Source organism: Spermophilus citellus, assembly GCF_964194105.1.
Source record: "Spermophilus citellus genome assembly, chromosome: 6".
Taxonomy (NCBI): domain Eukaryota; kingdom Metazoa; phylum Chordata; class Mammalia; order Rodentia; family Sciuridae; genus Spermophilus; species Spermophilus citellus.
This window is the reverse complement of record NC_138187.1, coordinates 85,084,731-85,102,785: the sequence shown is the minus strand read 5'-3', so window position 1 is coordinate 85,102,785 and position 18,055 is coordinate 85,084,731. Positions and strand designations below refer to the sequence as shown.

Here is an 18,055-nt window from a genome sequence, read left to right as displayed (position 1 = left end):
CTCCTTACCAAATTATCCATCCATCAGACTTTCCATTTGCAAAAATTCCTTTCCTAAGGTGGGAGAAAAGAAGAGAAACACAGAAGAAAAAAAAGGGGGGGCGGGGGTGGGGAGGTATGATAATTATAAAGCATTAAAGTAGCCAGGTGTACTCTATTGTAGAAATTAGAGGTAATTTTTACGTAATCATGGTTTGTCTGATATGCAGTCTGTAATTTAATAATGTGATTCTGGTTGTTTTACATGTCGTCAAACTAGGGTAGAGCGGTTATTGGAAGAACTGGAGAGCTGGGATTCCAGGAGGAAAGGAAACTATGTCTAATTTTTATCAGTCTTGTTAGTCTTGATAGGGAAGTTTCTCTGATGAGCTCAGGGATGTCAAGTCAATAGGATCTACTTGAATTTCAGGCATGTTATGTAAAGAAAATCGAAAGAAATAGGAAAAGAACTGCTAGAGTGAGTCAGAAAGGTCTGGAGTATATAAAATTCCCTCTTAACGGGTGAGAGATTTGATAGTGGATGTAGGGCTAAAAGATATTTAGTGAAGAAAAGTACTGCTGTCGAGTAGGAGTACATACAAAACGTTTCCGATTCTACCCACTGTTAAGACTTAACATCTGCGCACTTTCTGGCACCTTATGGTCTTCTTCGGAATGTTCCGGCCATTCCGAGTTTTATGATCCATTTTCCTGGCAACTAACTTTTCCCTGTGATGCTAGATGCTTTTTCTAGTATGTCAGGTGTTATGAGTTGAGATTCTTAGGCAACTCTGCAGTAGCCAATTATTTAAGTCCTTCCTAAAATTAAAAAAGAAAGTGGGAAGGATGATAGAATTCATTAAATGTGAATCGTCCTTTCTGTCAGTATGAAGACTATTAAACTTGCTGAAATAGGTGGTCTCAACGGAGATAATCAGAAAACATAAAACATTTAATTTCCTTTTGGTGCTTTTTCTGTGAGATATTAATCCTGATTAGTAACATTTCCATGATGTAAGAGATCTCTGTCATCTGCATTTAATGCATGCTTGCAGGTGAGCTAGTTTGGAAGTTTTATGCGTTTCCTGTGTTACAGTAGACTGCAACCAAAGAATTAGATTGATTATGATTTTGAATTTATAGTCACCTGCTACTTAAGTGACCATCATATATCTAGCTAATGAATGCTTTGTGAATTTAAAGTATTAATGGCCTCTGAAAGATGTAGTCTCTTGTCAATTAAATTATGAATTATGAAAATTTAATTTGTCCTTTTCATTTGGTAGATGAATATGGCTCGTTCAGACTCCTTAGTCTGAATGGAGACTTTGTATCTTAGCCATGGACTTTCCTATACAAATCCTAATATGATTTCTACTCCATTTCTCTTCCAAATGTTCGTTATTTCCAAATGATAACCCTTGGAATGGAACCAGATTGTTTTCAGTGTTTGTCAACTATTGCTTAATTGAAATAAATTTTTTTTTTGTAAATGATAGCTTTATTATTTGTTTCCAAGGTTACTATTGTGTGTCTCCTATGGCCCTGAGAACACTGTAGCATGTTTTCCAAAATAGCTTGTAATTAACTCATATTGAAGGCTATATTTGGGGATAGAGGTAAGTGGGTGGGAACATGATTTGGAAATACATGAAACCCACCTAGGCAGTGTATTTTATTGCCATACTCATACAGTTGAGAAGATAGCCGTGTGGATTTATTGTTTTGGGAACTGGTTGTCATATATGGTATATTGCTGCTTGGACTAAATTGCAGTCTGCTAGATATTGGCCTGTTCCTAAAAGAAACTTAAATAAAGCATGGGGGCTTTTCGGGGTTGATTTTCTAAAGCAGGAGAAAATATTTTCAGTGACGTTTTCCCACAAGAATATATTAGATAAGTTTTCAAGATGTAATATGTTTGAGTCCTCAAGGCAGATGAACAAATAGCTTTTGAGATGAATTATTATGCTTGATGGCCCCACGAGCCATTCAGTGTTTAAAGAGCCCACAACATGTAAGGCTCTGTAGTGGCAAAGAATTGCATGTGCTTTAAAATTTGGGGGTTTTACACATTCTGTATCTAAAGCGTAAATGGAAATGAACACATTAAATAATCTGGACTATTGTTTTTGTTCTTTCTGTTGTTATAAAATACTATTTACAACAAACCATCATGAAAATGGTACTGATTTTTTAAAAAATTGTTTTAAACTGGGGCAGTTAGTTTTGAATTAGGAGTAGGGGTAGTATTCCCTCCTTTGTTTCAACTTTTTAGTGATTATATATACATTTAGATTTTGAGTGCTTTTGAATTTTTAAACAACTGATAAATAAGGTCTATATAATGAGAAATCACAGGTGAAAAAATTAGTATTTATCTAATAATTAATTTAACTAATTAAGTATTAAATACTGAAGATACTGAGAAAATGAAATTGTTAATTTTTTTTTTCACATTCAGTAAGTATCCTTTTGAAACTGAGAAAAATCAAGCTGATTGTAAATTCATCTACTTGGTGAATTGGCTTTTTGGTTGTAAGTCTTCCCAAGTTAGGGTAACTGGCAAAATATCTATCAGCATATAAATAAACTGAAAGGTAGTCCTAAGGAAATCATAGTTTCTAAAGTTCTTTTCAATTTTAACAATCTCATCAGCACTCATTTTATAGATAAGGGCCAAAGTAATCAGACCACCAAAATGAGAACACATGAGCTGTTAGTTAAATGCCTATTTGTGCCTGAGTGCTTTATTTTCATTGTCGGTGATCTTCATGGTAGATCTAAAGGGTGAATATTATCCCCATTTTACAGATGATGTTTAAAGAGCTTGCACATTTTACCATAGGCAGTAAATGGCAAAGCTATGGGGTTTTTTTTTTCCCAAGTGTGTGTGTGGGGAGGGCGGTGAGGTGTGGTGAATGTATGTCCATATGCTGATGGAGAGGGAGAAGAGAACTGTAATTAAAAAGTATGTCAGATTTTTTAATCAGAAGACCAAAATTGTACCACATGAGAATGCTTGAGCATTGTAAGAAATAAACATATATCACCTGTTCAGGTTGACATGTGAAGTGTCATATTCTTATTCAGTTCAAATTTATTTATTCCATATGTTCATTAACTAATGAGAATATATTTTAATTACACAATTTTGTTGTTGTTGTTTACTAGCAAGACGAAGATTGACAGCAGTGGGCTCTTCTTCCCCCCAACCCCGTATGGCATTTAAAGTTTATTTGGAAAATGCAGTTACAAATAATAAAATCCTGAGATAACTGACATTTATTGCCTGATTCCATGATGGTCACGAAAGGAAATTAAAATGAGAAAACTCTAAAAGAAGAGCTGTACATATGGTTCTTCAAGGGAATTTTTAAAAATACTTTTTCGGGTGGGATTTCTCAGTTAACAGTGCATATTTTAGTATCAGTTGCTTTCTGAGACCAAAAATTCATCCCACATTGGCTTTTTAGAACCTGAATGTTATCTTTGATCTGGGCAGAGGTATAATTTTAATTGTGAAGTCTTGCTATTTAATTGTAATATGCTGGATTGGGATTACTTTGGCATCTGTTGATGAGATGCAATGAACTGGGGAACCAAGAACCTTGAAAGACAAGATAAAAAGGAGATGGGGTTTTCAGATATGAACCTAGTAATTAAGATTTCATAGAATTGTTTAGAATGTTGTCTACTTCAGTATTTTTTTCTCCCCCTTACAGCTATAATAACACTATATTAGGCCTCTGAAGTTGCTTGCTTTTTTTTTTGCATAAATTCCCAAACTTTTCATTCTTCTTTACCCCCTTGTTTCTTAAACACTATTTTACTTCTCATAAAAAAATAAAAAGGTGAAGCTTTTTGGCACACAAAATAACCTGGTGCACTTGAATGTATACAGCTAGCACATAGTATGATCCCAGCTATTGTGCAAAAATTCAAGGTAGTGTTCATTGTTGAGTTATATGTGTAGACTCAGGTGACCAATATCCGAAAGGCAATCTGATGTCATTGTCGAAATTTAAAAAAAAAAAAACCTCACAAATGTTAAGCAATACTATCAGCATTCCTTATTTGCATTTAAATGGAACATGTTATACTTTCAACATGTTTCAAGGAGCTAAATTAATAAGTCATCACTGAACTTCACCCAAATTTAGAAAGTCATTATCTCCAGTTTAGATTATTGCTTATTGAAAGGCTTTGCTTCTTCAGGGGAGGGTCGAATTTTTGGTTCTCATTCATGACTTAGGTCATCACAGAGGGTGAGGTGTTTCTCTGTGTAATATTTGTTTTTAGGGAACTGCAGAAGGGAGGGTTTAGAAGCCACTAATGATTTCCAGTTCATTAGCACCTCCAACTTCTCATGCCATCCTGTCTGCACCATCCAGGAGGTTCCAAAGTAACACGGTGTGCTACTTGTGTAGCAGTGCAGAAAATGTATTTTTATTTTTTCTTTAAGAACACGCTCTTGCTAGACCTAGGAGAAATGGAGCTGCACGCGTTCTTGGAAAAACCTATGTGGGAAACAAAAACTAATTAGAGCAGTAAATGTGATGCTCTCAGGTAATTGTAAAATAATTATTCCCCTTTAGCATCATCACTGTTTAATTGTGCCATCCAATATCCTCCTGCTCGGAATCCAGATGTGCAGGGATAGACACCTCCTCCTCCTCCTGGGAATGTCTTTTTCATTTAGTGTGAGCCTCAGACTCTTCCTGAAGGGCTTCTAAAAGAAAGGAGGGGGGACATTTAGGAGAGGTTTTGAACAGCTTCACTCTCCCTGCTTGTTCTAAATCATGACAGAAAGTGATTACTTCGACTATTTTTATAGAAATACAGTTCCAGTTCTCTGGTTGACATGCCTCACGTGAGCACGTTGGAAATTTACACTCTGACGGTGCCAGCTCAGAGTTTTATGAACTGTAGATTGTATATTTCGTTCACATAGTGAGAGTGATGTTGTAGAATCAGCTGATAATTTAAAATGTAATGCTAATAAATATGTAATCATATGGCTTTCACAGTGATCTATGAGTACAAATTCAGGTTTTGGTTAAATTTTAATTACTCTGTTTGAATGAATGCCTCACAGCTAACTTACTAACAAATTATTAGACCCATTTTTTTTCCCTAAAGATTTATATAAATTAACTTTCGGTTATCTTGAGAATGAAGCATTCAGGTTTATTCTGTATTTTTCTACCAGGCTGATGTGGCCTTAAGTTCAGATTTCAAATAAATCTATTCCGAAGAGATTTTTTTTTTGGGGGGGGTAGTACCAGGGATTGAACTGAGGGATACTCAACCACTGAGCCACATCCCCAGCCTTTTTTTTTTTTTTTTTGTATTTCCTTTAGAGACAGGATCTCACTGAGTTGCTTAGGGCCTCGCTTTTGCTGAGGCTGGCTTTGAATTCAAGATCCTCCTGCCTCAGCCTCCCAAACTGCTGGGATTACAGGTGTGCACCATGGTGCCCGGCCCAAAGAGATTTTCTAATCATCTTTTAGGTCAGCAGCAGGGTCAGAGTGAGCCATCAGGGTGACCCATTGACCAGGATTCCTTTTGTAGCAATAGTGTTTTAAATATGGGATATGTCTGCTGTAACTATGGGATATGTGTAAAGGCTCAACGATTAAAGAAATTTCAGAGGTTTGTCTTCTCAGTGATGCTGTGTATGGCTCTCTCTCTGTTGTGACCCTGGGCATCAAGTTCCCCTAGCCCAGTAGCTGCTTTATCTGACACTTGGAGGCTCCAGTAGGACTTCCTGCTTCCCAGAGCAAGGTGTGACTTTGCACTCAGAAGACAATTAACCTCAGCTCATTTGACATCTTGATGAAACTTTTGGACAACTTAAAAAAAAATTTCTGTAGGATCATATAGTACACTCCTAAGTACTTCAACTTATATGCCAAGTCCAGAATTCTGTGGCTTTTTTTTTTAATGCTGAAAAGTTTGATTTTCATGCTATTTCTGAAGAAAGTTCATAGCTTGACTTGGACTCCTTAAATTTTAAGGTGATATTTTATATCCTTTTCCTTAAAGTATGTCTTTGTTTCAGTCTCCCTCTGTAGCAGAAGAGCTATTCCTTATGTATCTGACACAAAGAGAATCAGTTGCTTCTTTTGGGCTAAAGAAGCAAAATGTTTTGTTATTAACCTGGCAGTGCTTGATAGACCTAAATGTGTGTATGTGAATGTAAGTATAATTTTATAAGAGTCCATCTTATTGGACATAATTCTTCACTTTCTTAAGTATCTTAAATATCTTCCATTTAATGGTCTTTAGTTATGAAAGTTATAAAATTGTTGTATAGCATAACATGTATTTGCAGATTATTTTATTATGTATCATTGTCACTGAGAAATTTAAGGTTCAGAAAGGTTTACATTTTGACCAACCGTATGCTGCAGATTACTCATACTGTTAGAAAAAAGGACTGGGTTTTCAATTTTATTCCCCAGAATCTCAGATTATTTAAAAGGTTTTTTTTTTTAAAAAAAGTTCTCTCTGATAATCCTGTCATATCATGTTGGGTAAAAAGTCGTGACCCTTCCTGGTTCTGTGGCTTAGTCTGTCCTTGCTGCAAAATCTAGGCACCTTGGGGGGTCCTTCTCTTTCTCGGTTGCAGTTGAGATATGGCTACTCTCAAGATCTTCTAGATTTGGAGTAGGACCGTAGAAAGACTCATCACAGAAATGTCTGGCCAGTAGCCCCTAAACAGACACTTTTCTTCTTGTGCAGTTACATCTGATACAGACCAGACCAATTTCCTTCCCTTGCACTTTTTGGCTACTGCTATTGTTTTATATGACTTATATCATCAAACCATCCCTAATGCTGTCACAAGGAGTCCTTGAAATGTTGATGATTGTAATGGGAGTCCAGCTTGCAAAGTGAACATTTAAAAAAAGTGACCATGACCAGAGGTCGATGAGCCTATAAGGGAGTAAGAATTGAGTTGTCATAAACCACCTGGAACACACACAGACCTTCATACCCAGTTGTCTTTTTGGAACCCAGAGGAAGACACTGGGTGTCAGGCAACTGAAACTAAACAAGCGTGGGCTGAGATCTGACATTGCACTTTATCCTTGAAAAATTTTAGGGGAATTACAGAAGAGAAAGATACCATATAAAGCACAAGGAAGTGAAGTGTGTGTTAGGGCACTCGTGTGGATTTATTTAGTGTGCTTATTTGTTTGGCTCTTCACTCCTGATTCTTCGTACCCCAGCTTAGATTCAGTGGGGACACAGAATAGCACAGCTTTTTTCTGATGCCTCTCGTGTTTTCCAGATTTATGGCTTTTATTCTGGTCTTCTCTGAAGCCTGTGTTGTTAGCTCTTTCCTGAACAGTTTCCTACATTCAGGGGAAGGGTTGCCCCCACAGTGCTTGACGTTGTCCTGCTCAGGGTTGGAGCCTGGAGAGGAAAGCAGGGGCCAGACACCTCTGTCTTCACCGCGCTGAATCCTACTGGAGCAGCTGCGTGTTGCTGTGCCCAGAACTGTATTTTGACTTCCTGCATTATAGAAGGGGTGTTGAGTTTTCGGGTTGAGCATAAGGGTAGCATATTTCAGAATGATTAACTTTATGGATGTCATTGTCTTGGCCAGCTATATTTGGCTATGCTGCAGCTGTGTTTGCATTCTCAAAATTGTCACCAGGAGGCCCCCAACTGAAATTATTCACTCCAGTCCGTGCTGGTAACATCTTTCCTCATGACGTCCATTGTCCACCCAACCATCCTTTCTTGTGTCAGGATTTAGAGATAACACATGAGTCCTTTGAGAAGTCTGGCTGCTGTTGAGCACTGCAGACATCTTCCTCTCAGAGTGGCTTCTTAATATTATTAAGTCTGTCCTTGTCCTGGATCATAATGCTGCCTCTCAGGATTCTTCTTTCTTTTAATAACAAGCTGGTACTTCCCCAAGTCCTTGTTCTTCCTTCTGTTTTCTGCTTAGATGTCAAAAGTTGTTCCCAGCATCTGCTGATGGGTGGTGTTTCTTCCTGGTCTGTATCACAAGAGCACTTTGAATGCATTTTTACTGGACTTCCAAGTGTCTTGGAGGCCCTTGATGCAAAGGCTGTGTTGGAGAGGAGAGTTAAGAGGCAAATCATTTTTTCCCTCCTTGATTGACACTTGTCATAGAATTTACTTTTTTGGGGGGTGGGGGGCATAGTACCAGGGATTGAACTGAGGGATACTCAACCACTGAGCCACATCCCCAGCCTTTTTTTTTTTTTTTTTTTTTGTATTTCCTTTAGAGACAGGGTCTCACTGAGTTGCTTAGGGCCTCGCTTTTGCTGAGGCTGGCTTTGAACTTGAGATCTTTCTGCCTCAGCCTCCCAAACTGCTGGGATTACAGGTGTGCACCATGGTGCCCGGCCCAAAGAGATTTTCTAATCATCTTTTAGGTCAGCAGCAGGGTCAGAGTGAGCCATCAGGGTGACCCATTGACCAGGATTCCTTTTGTAGCAATAGTGTTTTAAATATGGGATATGTCTGCTGTAACTATGGGATATGTGTAAAGGCTCAATGATTAAAGAAATTTCAGAGGTTTGTCTTCTCAGTGATGCTGTGTATGGCTCTCTCTGTTGTGACCCTGGGCATCAAGTTCCCCTAGCCCTCAGGAAGAATTTAGGAGACTTTTTTTTTTTTTAATACGAAAAACATTGCAATTCACTAGCCATGAGTGGGTTTTAATTTTTAGGTAGTAATGCCTTCCTCTTGGATCAGTGCTGTCAGGACTTGTCCTACACACAGTAGAATCCTTAGAGACCTGACTTTGCTCTAGAATCCCTCCAAGCAGCAGGGTAGAGGGCCATTCTTCATGGCAAGACGCCCTTTGCCAAGTATGTCTCGTGTTCTGGCTTGGCTTGTGATTTGTTTCATGCCTGTTTTTTCAAGACTAAGTTGACTTGTCAATATGCCCCTCTAGAAAGTAAGATAATAAAATATCCTTCTAACTTTTCCCACAAGAGTATTATGAGACTAAAGTTGGGAAAGGAATGACAAATATTTTATAGTTTCATAGTGCTTACCACTGACCACAAATTCACCTTCATTTCCTGGGAAGACCAAATATAATAGAACTTCATTACAACTGAGCATTTAATGTCTTCTCCCTCAGAAAGTTCATGCTTTAAAGTCTTAGACAAAGACCCATCAAACAATATTCTCTCCAATAAACTCAGAAGATGCTCAGTCCCCAGGACAATGTGATAAAGACTGAATTTTCTCCCCTCCTCTTTCTGCATGATGATTGAGAAATAAAATGCAGCTCTTGTTCCAGCTGTGAACTTGTGATCAGACCTTCCATTCTGGGATGGGGTAAGGTGAAGGCCATACCTCCATCCAGGATCCCCATGTGTGCCTTCTGCAAAGCCCATCTCTGTGCCCACTGGAATAGGTTCTGATTTTCTTATAGGAAGAACATCGGTCACATCAGATGAAGGCTGTTTCTGTCATAATGGGAATCCTAACTCTAGCAGAGACACAATCAGTAAGGTGACAGTCTTGATAGAATAAATATGGAGGAGGAAGAGTGTAGCCTGAGTAGCCTAATGGCCTCATGAGGTGCTCAGGCCACAGAATGCCTGGAGAACATAGGAGGACAGTCTCCGGAGAACCTGGAGAAGGAATCTGGGTTTTTAAATTTTATTTTTAAATTTAACTAATTAATTATTTTTGCCTTACAATGTGGCATAGAATGAGACAATAGGCACAGTGTGTATGTGACCTGGAGCATCTAGGTGGTGCTTAGCTGTAGCATGAATCCCAGTCATTTGTGTGTGTGTGTGTGTGTGTGTGTGTGTGTGTGTGTGTGTGTAATGAACAGGCCTTCCTTCTCCTTAGAGTCCTAAGAGATCAGAGTGGCTCTATGGCATAAAGATGTGCTCTTATTCCTACAAATCACTTGATCCATTTAGACTCGACATGACCAGGTCAGTCTGAAAGCCTGAGGCCTTGGGGTGAGAGTTCATGGGTTGCGGAATACTTGGCACCTTCTGTGGCTAAGAGTGTGATATTGACTATGGAGAAACTTCCTAGGCTGTGAATGTGACCTTCAAAACAGAATCTCTTGCCTCACGTGGTAGGGAGTTTGCTGAAGGCGGGGGTGGGGTGACTTTGGCAATATCAGAAATTACTGCTGTGTCCAAGTTTTTTGAGAGAGAAAACAAGGTCTGTAACTAAAAGCTGAAAATAACTTTAGAGAAGGGAAACTTTGAGATTACTACCAAAATATTTGCCTTGGGTCTATGGCCATAAACAGGTTATTTCTAGATATTGTGGCAGCAGGATATGAGGGATTTTGAATGTGAAATCTAGGTTCATAGTTGTAACCCAACAATCTGCTTTTTATGTGATTTTTCACATAAATGACTTTTCTTGGTTTTATATCATAGACCAATTTCTGAGTCTAGGAGGTGAGACTGTTGTAGGAGATGTGTTGGTGGACAGAGGACTAAAGTAGTGACAGGATCTCTTCATGCCTGAGGTGGAGTGTCACCTGCTGCAGACACGAGGAAGCAATAACATTGAATGTGAGGGTGGATACCTGTTCTTCAGGTGTGGCAGCAGCATGTTTTGTGATCAGCTTTCTTTTGAGGATTTCATTAGACTCCTGATACTTCCCACTTACTTCTAACTTCTTCATTGTCATATCTGATTTAGGTAAATAGTTGGCACCCTCTGGAGTGCTCTAGCCCCTATACTATGTATATTAGAAAAGGGTTCTCAGGTGTCCTTTGGTCCCCACTGATTCCCTTAGTTGGTGACTTTCTGCAGTATCCATTACAGCCATTTTTACTCCTTTCTAAAGTGGGCCCCGTGAGGAAGCAGTAGAATAATTGAGCCTCTAAAGAAGGTACCAGCAGATTTCAGATGATTGATAGTCATCACCAACTCATGGGGTACCTGGTCCATTTCAAGTGTGGTCACCCTCTCAAGCTCTCTCTAGCCTTTTGCACAAATACATGCACTTTCAATAGGATCCTAGGTTTTCAGCAAATTGTAAATTTGTCTCCTGTAGATACCCATTGTAGAGGAAGGGATAATAGGAGAGTTTAGAGTAGAATTCATGCATGGGTTGGTCCAACCTACAAACAGTTTCATGCCAAATATTGGCTTGTCGAAATGCCTTTACTCTTGGCAGGAGACAAGCGCTGTAACCTAAGAGGATGTGATTTAGTGGAGTTTTCATGCCCCATGTGCTTATTGTATTCTTGCTACTGATGCAAACATTATCTATAATTACATTTTCAAGTGACTGAAAATTGCAGGCTTTGTTGAACAAAAATACAGCCAAAGAATGGAATGTATATCCACTCCACCCTCATTATAAGGCTTTCAGAAATCAGACTATAAGGCCCAATACCACAGTTCTCAACTACATGATACCAACTCCATTCTCTGATGTTTGAACACTTTGTCAAAATGCTGGGTTCCCACTGATGATCATGTAATTGGAGGGAAATGCGATTACTCCTTTAGCGCTTCACTTGACTCCTTGTTGTCTCAATCACAGTAGCATCTCTTCTCACAAATCCTGTCTCCAGGATGTAAAACAAGAAACCACAATTTGATTTAGATCTAACCACAAAGGGCAAGAAAGTTGGTAGAGGGACAAACACTGTTGCCTTCCTGGGCAGGTGCGATCACATCTCTGAGACCATGACGCTGTCATCCCACTCCCAGACCCCCACCTAGGGCTGAACATAAAAGAAATTTGTTCCTATGCAGACCTGCTGCATCATGGACTCCTCCCTTGTCCTTAGAACCAGGCCATGGCACAAGAAAGACATCCTGACCGGATTTACTCTCCTAGACACAAGATAAGACGCGCTTTCTAATTTCAATGAGAGTTTAAATCCCATGGAATTTAAAAAAGAAAAGAAAGATTCAGACACATTGTAGCTTAGTATTTTGCTCAGTGTTGATTAGGATTTTAAAATTGTTTAATGAAAAAAAGAAAATGTTGTTGGTTTTGATGGAAAACTAATGGGAGGAAGAAAATTGTGGTGGTGATATTATTTTGTTTTTAAGGTCTTAAGTTTATAACCCATATTTTTTTTTCACACATGATGTATAAACTCGCCTTCTAGGCCCCAATAGAGCCCTCTTTTTTGTTGTTGTTGTACTGGAGATTTAACCTGGGGTCTTTTCTATTAAGCTATATCCCCAACCCCTTCTTATTTTGAGACAGGGTTTTACTAAGATGCCGAGATTGGTCTTGAAATTGTGATCCTCCTGCCTCAGCCTCCCCAATAGCTGGTATTACAGGTGTGTACCACTGAGTGCTATGAATCCAAACTCTTTGAAAAACTGAAGAAAAATTAGTGTGATGGCTTTAATCCAGAGGAGAAGCCACATACTTGGCTAAGGTTACTCAGAAAACCTGCAAAACAGTCTGGATTCTCTTGTGTCCTTCCTTGAATTACAGGATAAACATGGATTCTAGCTTTCTAAGTAAGGTCTTAGCAGGGAAAATTCTGAGAGATAGGAAGTCATCATAATATAATATAATTGCCCAATTGTAAAGCATAAATGAGGCCAACTCAATTTGTATATTTCACGAGATTCCCTCTGTGAATTACAAATACTCTCTTATGTTTAGGGCACTTTTTTATTTATTTTTTTGACAGGTTATGTGGTTATGTCTCTAAGTGCCTGGGCCTTTGATAGCTTGGATTCTTAGCCAATCAGTAAAACTGACTTTAGGAAATGTAATTAGCCTAGAACCAAAGTAAATTAGCTTTTAAAGTTATCTAATTCTCAGGGTTTCTTGTGTACCTCTACAATAGCAAATGGATTATACTCTGGTCTTATAAATACTGTGCAAGTCAGAAAGGTACCACTCCAGTTGTTCCATTTGTTCCACAGATTGAATAGTTAAAATGAAGTTGGACAGCTGAGGAGTTGAGGATTTATGAGTCACAACTGACCTATTATTTAGCTGAATTATCAGCTGTTTTGTTGTCATAAGGAAACAACCTAAACATTTCTGTACTAGAATCTGTTCCTTTTTTTTTTTTTTTTTTTGGTACTGTACGATGCCTGCCAGTGAACAAGAGTGGCAGCTTATTTTAAAGCACCATTTCTTTTGATTTTTTAAATTTATTTTTTCTTCTAATTTGTTATATGACAGAATAATTCATTACAATTCATATTACACATAGAGCCCAATTTTTCATATCTCTGGTTCTACACAAAATATATTCACACCATTAGTGTCTTTCATACAGGTTCTTGGGGTAATGATGTCCACCTCATTCCACCATCTTTTCTACCCTCAACCCCCCTCCCTCCCTTTCCCTCCCACCCCTTTACCTTATCTAGAGTTGGTCTAATCCTCCCATTTCTAACAGAGATATTCAAAGTCTCACATGGACTGCATGGTTACTGGCTGTTCTAGGTGTTACAAATTTTTATCAAGTGTAACCGTTCTTAGATTTTAATAAGCATTAGACATTTGGCTCTTCTGAGCTGTAGTCTGAGGCTGGTGACTTCACCTATTTTTCTTCAGGGAGACACTGGTTTGGGAATAAAGAAACGTGTGCCCTTTTGCATTTTAGGTTGTGTTGAATTAGTAAAGGATTTTCTTTTCTTTCTTTCTCTCTCTCTCTTTTTTTTTTTTTTCCTGGTACTAGGGGTTGAACTCGGGGACAATTAACCACTGAACCACATTCCAAACCCTTTTTTGTATTTCATTTTGAGTTGTTTAGGGCCTCGATAAATTGCTGAGCCTGCCTTTGAACTTGTGATCCTCCTGCCTTAGCTTCCTGTGCCACTGGGATTACAGGTGGGTGCCACCAAACCAGGTGGATTAACAAAAGATTTTCTTGTTAGGACACAAGTGTTTCACTGTTTCAACTTTCCAAAGACCTTCATTCTTAACCCTGTAGATCAGCTGAGGTAAATATTGTGATATTGCCTCTCTTTTTTGGTTACATCTAGAACATTAAAAATATTTATCCCAAAGGCTCAGGAGGCTGAGGCAGGAGGATGGCAAGTTCAAAGCCAGCGTCAGCAATTTAGTGAGGCCCTAAGCAACTAAGCAAGACTCTGTCTCTTAAAAAAGGTAGGGGGGAGGTGCTGGAGATGTGGCTCAGTGGTTAAGTTACAGCCTGGATTCAATCCCTGGTACAAAAAAAGAAAGTCATCTTTTTTGGTAGGAACACTGGAAGAAATGGAATCTCTTGGGAATGTGCATTTCATCAGTACTCTGTGGTCTTGCTCATTGAATTGTAGAATGTGGTTAGTTTGTGGTGGTGGAAAACCAACATTAATCAAAAGTGGTAAAATTGCAATTCTATCTGAAAAAGCTGCAATGGTAGTAGTACTCTTCTCCAGTAGCTAAAATTGGATCTGGTGTGACCCACAAAATTAATTGTACAAGCAATACAGTCTAAATTGTTATCTAGTCCATCCTCTGGCTCCCAGAATTTCCATTAGAGCTCTCTAATTTACCCTCGATCAGAACTGAGAATAAAGGGGCACAGATGTGTAAAAATAAGAGGAGGGAAAGGCACCCACTTACGTAGGCCTTCCACGTAAGACCTCCAGTTCTTTTTCATGCTCTTAGAGATCCAGATGCAGCGAGTCTGTCTTGCTTTGCTGGGGTACTCCAGTTTGTCCCTCTTGTCTTGGTGTCATTTATAGCATCCCTGTTTTACTCTTAAGAAGAGTCCCACATCATAGCTTATGTGATCTCTCTTCTCATGACTAGCCTGGTATCACTAGCTTTCTTAAATATAAACGTGTGTCCAGTTATTAAAAGCCTAGCCACAGGACTAACTTAAGCCTCATCATAAAAGTAGTCACCCATGGTTTTTTTTTTTATTTATTTTTTTAAATTTTTTTTATTGGTTGTTCACAACGTTACAAAGCTCTTGACATATCATATTTCATACATTAGATTGAAGTGGGTTATGAACCCCCAATTTTACCCCAAATGCAGATTGCAGAATCACGTCGTCGGTTACACATCCACAATTTTACATAATGCCATGTTAGTAACTGTTGTATTCTGCTACCTTTCCTATCCCCTACTATCCCCCCTCCCCTCCCCTCCCATCTTCTCTCTCTACCCCATCTACTGTAATTCATTTCTCTCCTTGTTTATTTTCCCATTCCCCTCACAACCTCTTATATGTAATTTTGTATAGCAATGAGGGTCTCCCATCATTTCCATGCAATTTCCCTTTTCTCTCCCTTTCCCTCCCATCTCATGTCTCTGTTTAATGTTAATCTTTTCTTCCTGCTCTTCCTCCCTGCTCTGTTCATAGTTGCTCTCATTATATCAAAGAAGACATTTGGTATTTGTTTTTTAGGGATTGGCTAGCTTCACTAAGCATAATCTGCTCTAGTGCCATCCATTTCCCTGCAAATTCTATGATTTTGTCATTTTTTATTGCTGCATAGTACTCCATTGTGTATAGATGCCACATTTTTTTTATCCATTCATCTATTGAAGGGCATCTGGGTTGGTTCCACAGTCTAGCTATTGTGAATTGTGCTGCTATGAACATCGATGTGGCAGTATCCCTGTAGCATGCTCTTTTAAGGTCTTCAGGGAATAGTCCGAGAAGGGCAATAGCAGGGTCAAATGGTGGTTCCATTCCCATCTTTCCCAGGAATCTCCAAACTGCTTTCCAAATTGGCTGCACCAATTTGCAGTCCCACCAGCAATGTACAAGTGTACCCTTTTCTCCACATCCTCACCAGCACTTGTTGTTGTTTGACTTCATAGTGGCTGCCAATCTTACTGGAGTGAGATGGTATCTTAGGGTAGTTTTGATTTGCATTTCTCTGACTGCTAGAGATGGTGAGCATTTTTTCATGTACTTGTTGATTGATTGTAGACCCAGAATAGCAAAAGCAATTCTAAGCAGGAAGTGTGAATCAGGCGGTATAGCGATACCAGATTTCAAACTATATTACAGAGCAATAGTGACAAAAACAGCATGGTACTGGTACCAAAACAGGTGGGTGGACCAATGGTATAGAATAGAGGACACAGAGACTAATCCACAAAGTTACAACTATCTTATATTTGATAAAGGGGCTAAAAGCATGCAATGGAGGAAGGATAGCATCTTCAACAAATGGTGTTGGGAAAACTGGAAATCCATATGCAACAAAATGAAACTGAATCCCTTTCTCTCGCCATGCACAAAAGTTAACTCAAAATGGATCAAGGAGCTTGATATCAAATCAGAGACTCTGCGTCTGATAGAAGAAAAAGTTGGCTCCGATCTACATATTGTGGGGTTGGGCTCCAAATTCCTTAATAAGACACCCATAGCACAAGAGTTAATAACAAGAATCAACAAATGGGACTTACTTAATCTAAAAAGTTTTTTCTCAGCAAGAGAAACAATAAGAGAGGTAAACAGGGAGCCTACATCCTGGGAACAAATTTTTACTCCTCACACTTCAGATAGAGCCCTAATATCCAGAGTATACAAAGAACTCAAAAAATTAGACAATAAGATAACAAATAACCCAATCAACAAATGGGCCAAGGACCTGAACAGACACTTCTCAGAGGAGGATATACAATCAATCACCCATGCTTTTAAATGTTCAGGAGAAGAAATTTCTAGCCCCTCTCCAACCCATTTCCTCACCTAAAACATTATAAAGAGAACAACAGTTCAAAATTTCACAATGTTTTATTTATAGTGTTTCCAGAGCATTGACATCTTCCTGGCCATCTCAAGATGTGCCCTCTCCTTAGCTGTTGTTTTTTTCTGACCTAGATCCCCTGTGCTGGAAATTCCTCCATCCACCTCTCTGTCTGCCATTCCACCAGCACCTGGGTTCAGCGTTAGACATCCCTGAGATGAGACATTCAGGGTAAACCTTTCCATTCTGTTCAGTTAAATTCATGAAATAACTTTTCCTCATTCTAGAAAGCTCAAACAGGAAGCTCAGATATTTCTGATAACTTTCAACTGAAGTGTGACCAGAGCCAGAAAATGATTTGATGACATAGCCTTTGTGTGCTCTCATGCTGTCCTTTGTGAAACAGGACCATCAAAGCCCAGCCCAGGTGTCCTGACCCCAGGGTACCCAGGTATATTTTTGCATTTTAATCCCTGGGATACTTTTTCAGTCTATAATTCTAACTGTTCTCTCTCATGCAGTGCTAGAATTTCAGGGGATTGGTGAAATATGTGTGTTTAAAATTGATTTCCTGATTTTTACATTTATACCCAGCTGTTTGTTATTCAGTTCAGCCATCAGCATCTGAGTCTCAATGGACCGTGTAATGTGCAGCTGTAGCCAGATGTAACGCTTCCTCTGCCTAAATGTTTCTGTTAGAAGCTTAGGAGGCAGGCTAAAGACTGCTGATAACTGTGTTGCCTGCAGTAATTTACCCTCTGGAGCTACACAAATTCTGCTTGGCAATTTTATTTCATGACCAACAAGCAGAGCAGTGTTTGTGATCTCCATCCCTGGTAGTAATGTTGACACTGTGTATATCAAGCCTATCTGCATTGATATGAAAGGTACTTGTACAGTTAATTTGAACCACAGGAAGCCAGCTGTTCTGCATGCATAAATACTCTGGAAGCAAGGTAGCACTTCAGAAACATCAGCCCGGATTCAAATCGCACCTCTGTCCAGATTAAAATAGGTCCATAAACTATTCTCTCCAGCAGAGAATTTCTTAGGAAAATTTTTCGAGGGAAAAAAATAATTTTAGGATCATTTCTCTTTTGCCAATCGTCAACCTTGTTTCTAATTTGCATTTATTATTCAAATCAGTGTTTCCTTTTGTATTTGTATGATGTATCTTTGTTTAGAGGCTACAGCTTCTACTAAATTTAATTACTTCCCTTCGAGGCTTTAAATTGAGGGCAGCTTCTATTAATTGTTAATCACTTTCCTCTGCCATTTACACAGTAAAAGTACAGTCACTAATTGAGGGTATCTTCTATAGAGTGACAAGAGGCTCCTTCAGTCTCAATATTTACCTTTTTATGGGGTCTGATTTTAATTTCTCTAACCTTATCTCTTATTAAACATAAAAGTAGACATTCCATTGATATTTTTGACCCTTC

General features: G+C 38.8%; 1 protein-coding gene across 13 annotated transcripts in view; it reads left to right on the top strand.

Annotated features, from left to right (window-relative positions):
• Positions 1 to 18,055, top strand: part of CELF2 (CUGBP Elav-like family member 2) — a 501,848-nt gene that overhangs the window by 201,531 nt on the left and 282,262 nt on the right. The window lies entirely within an intron of this gene.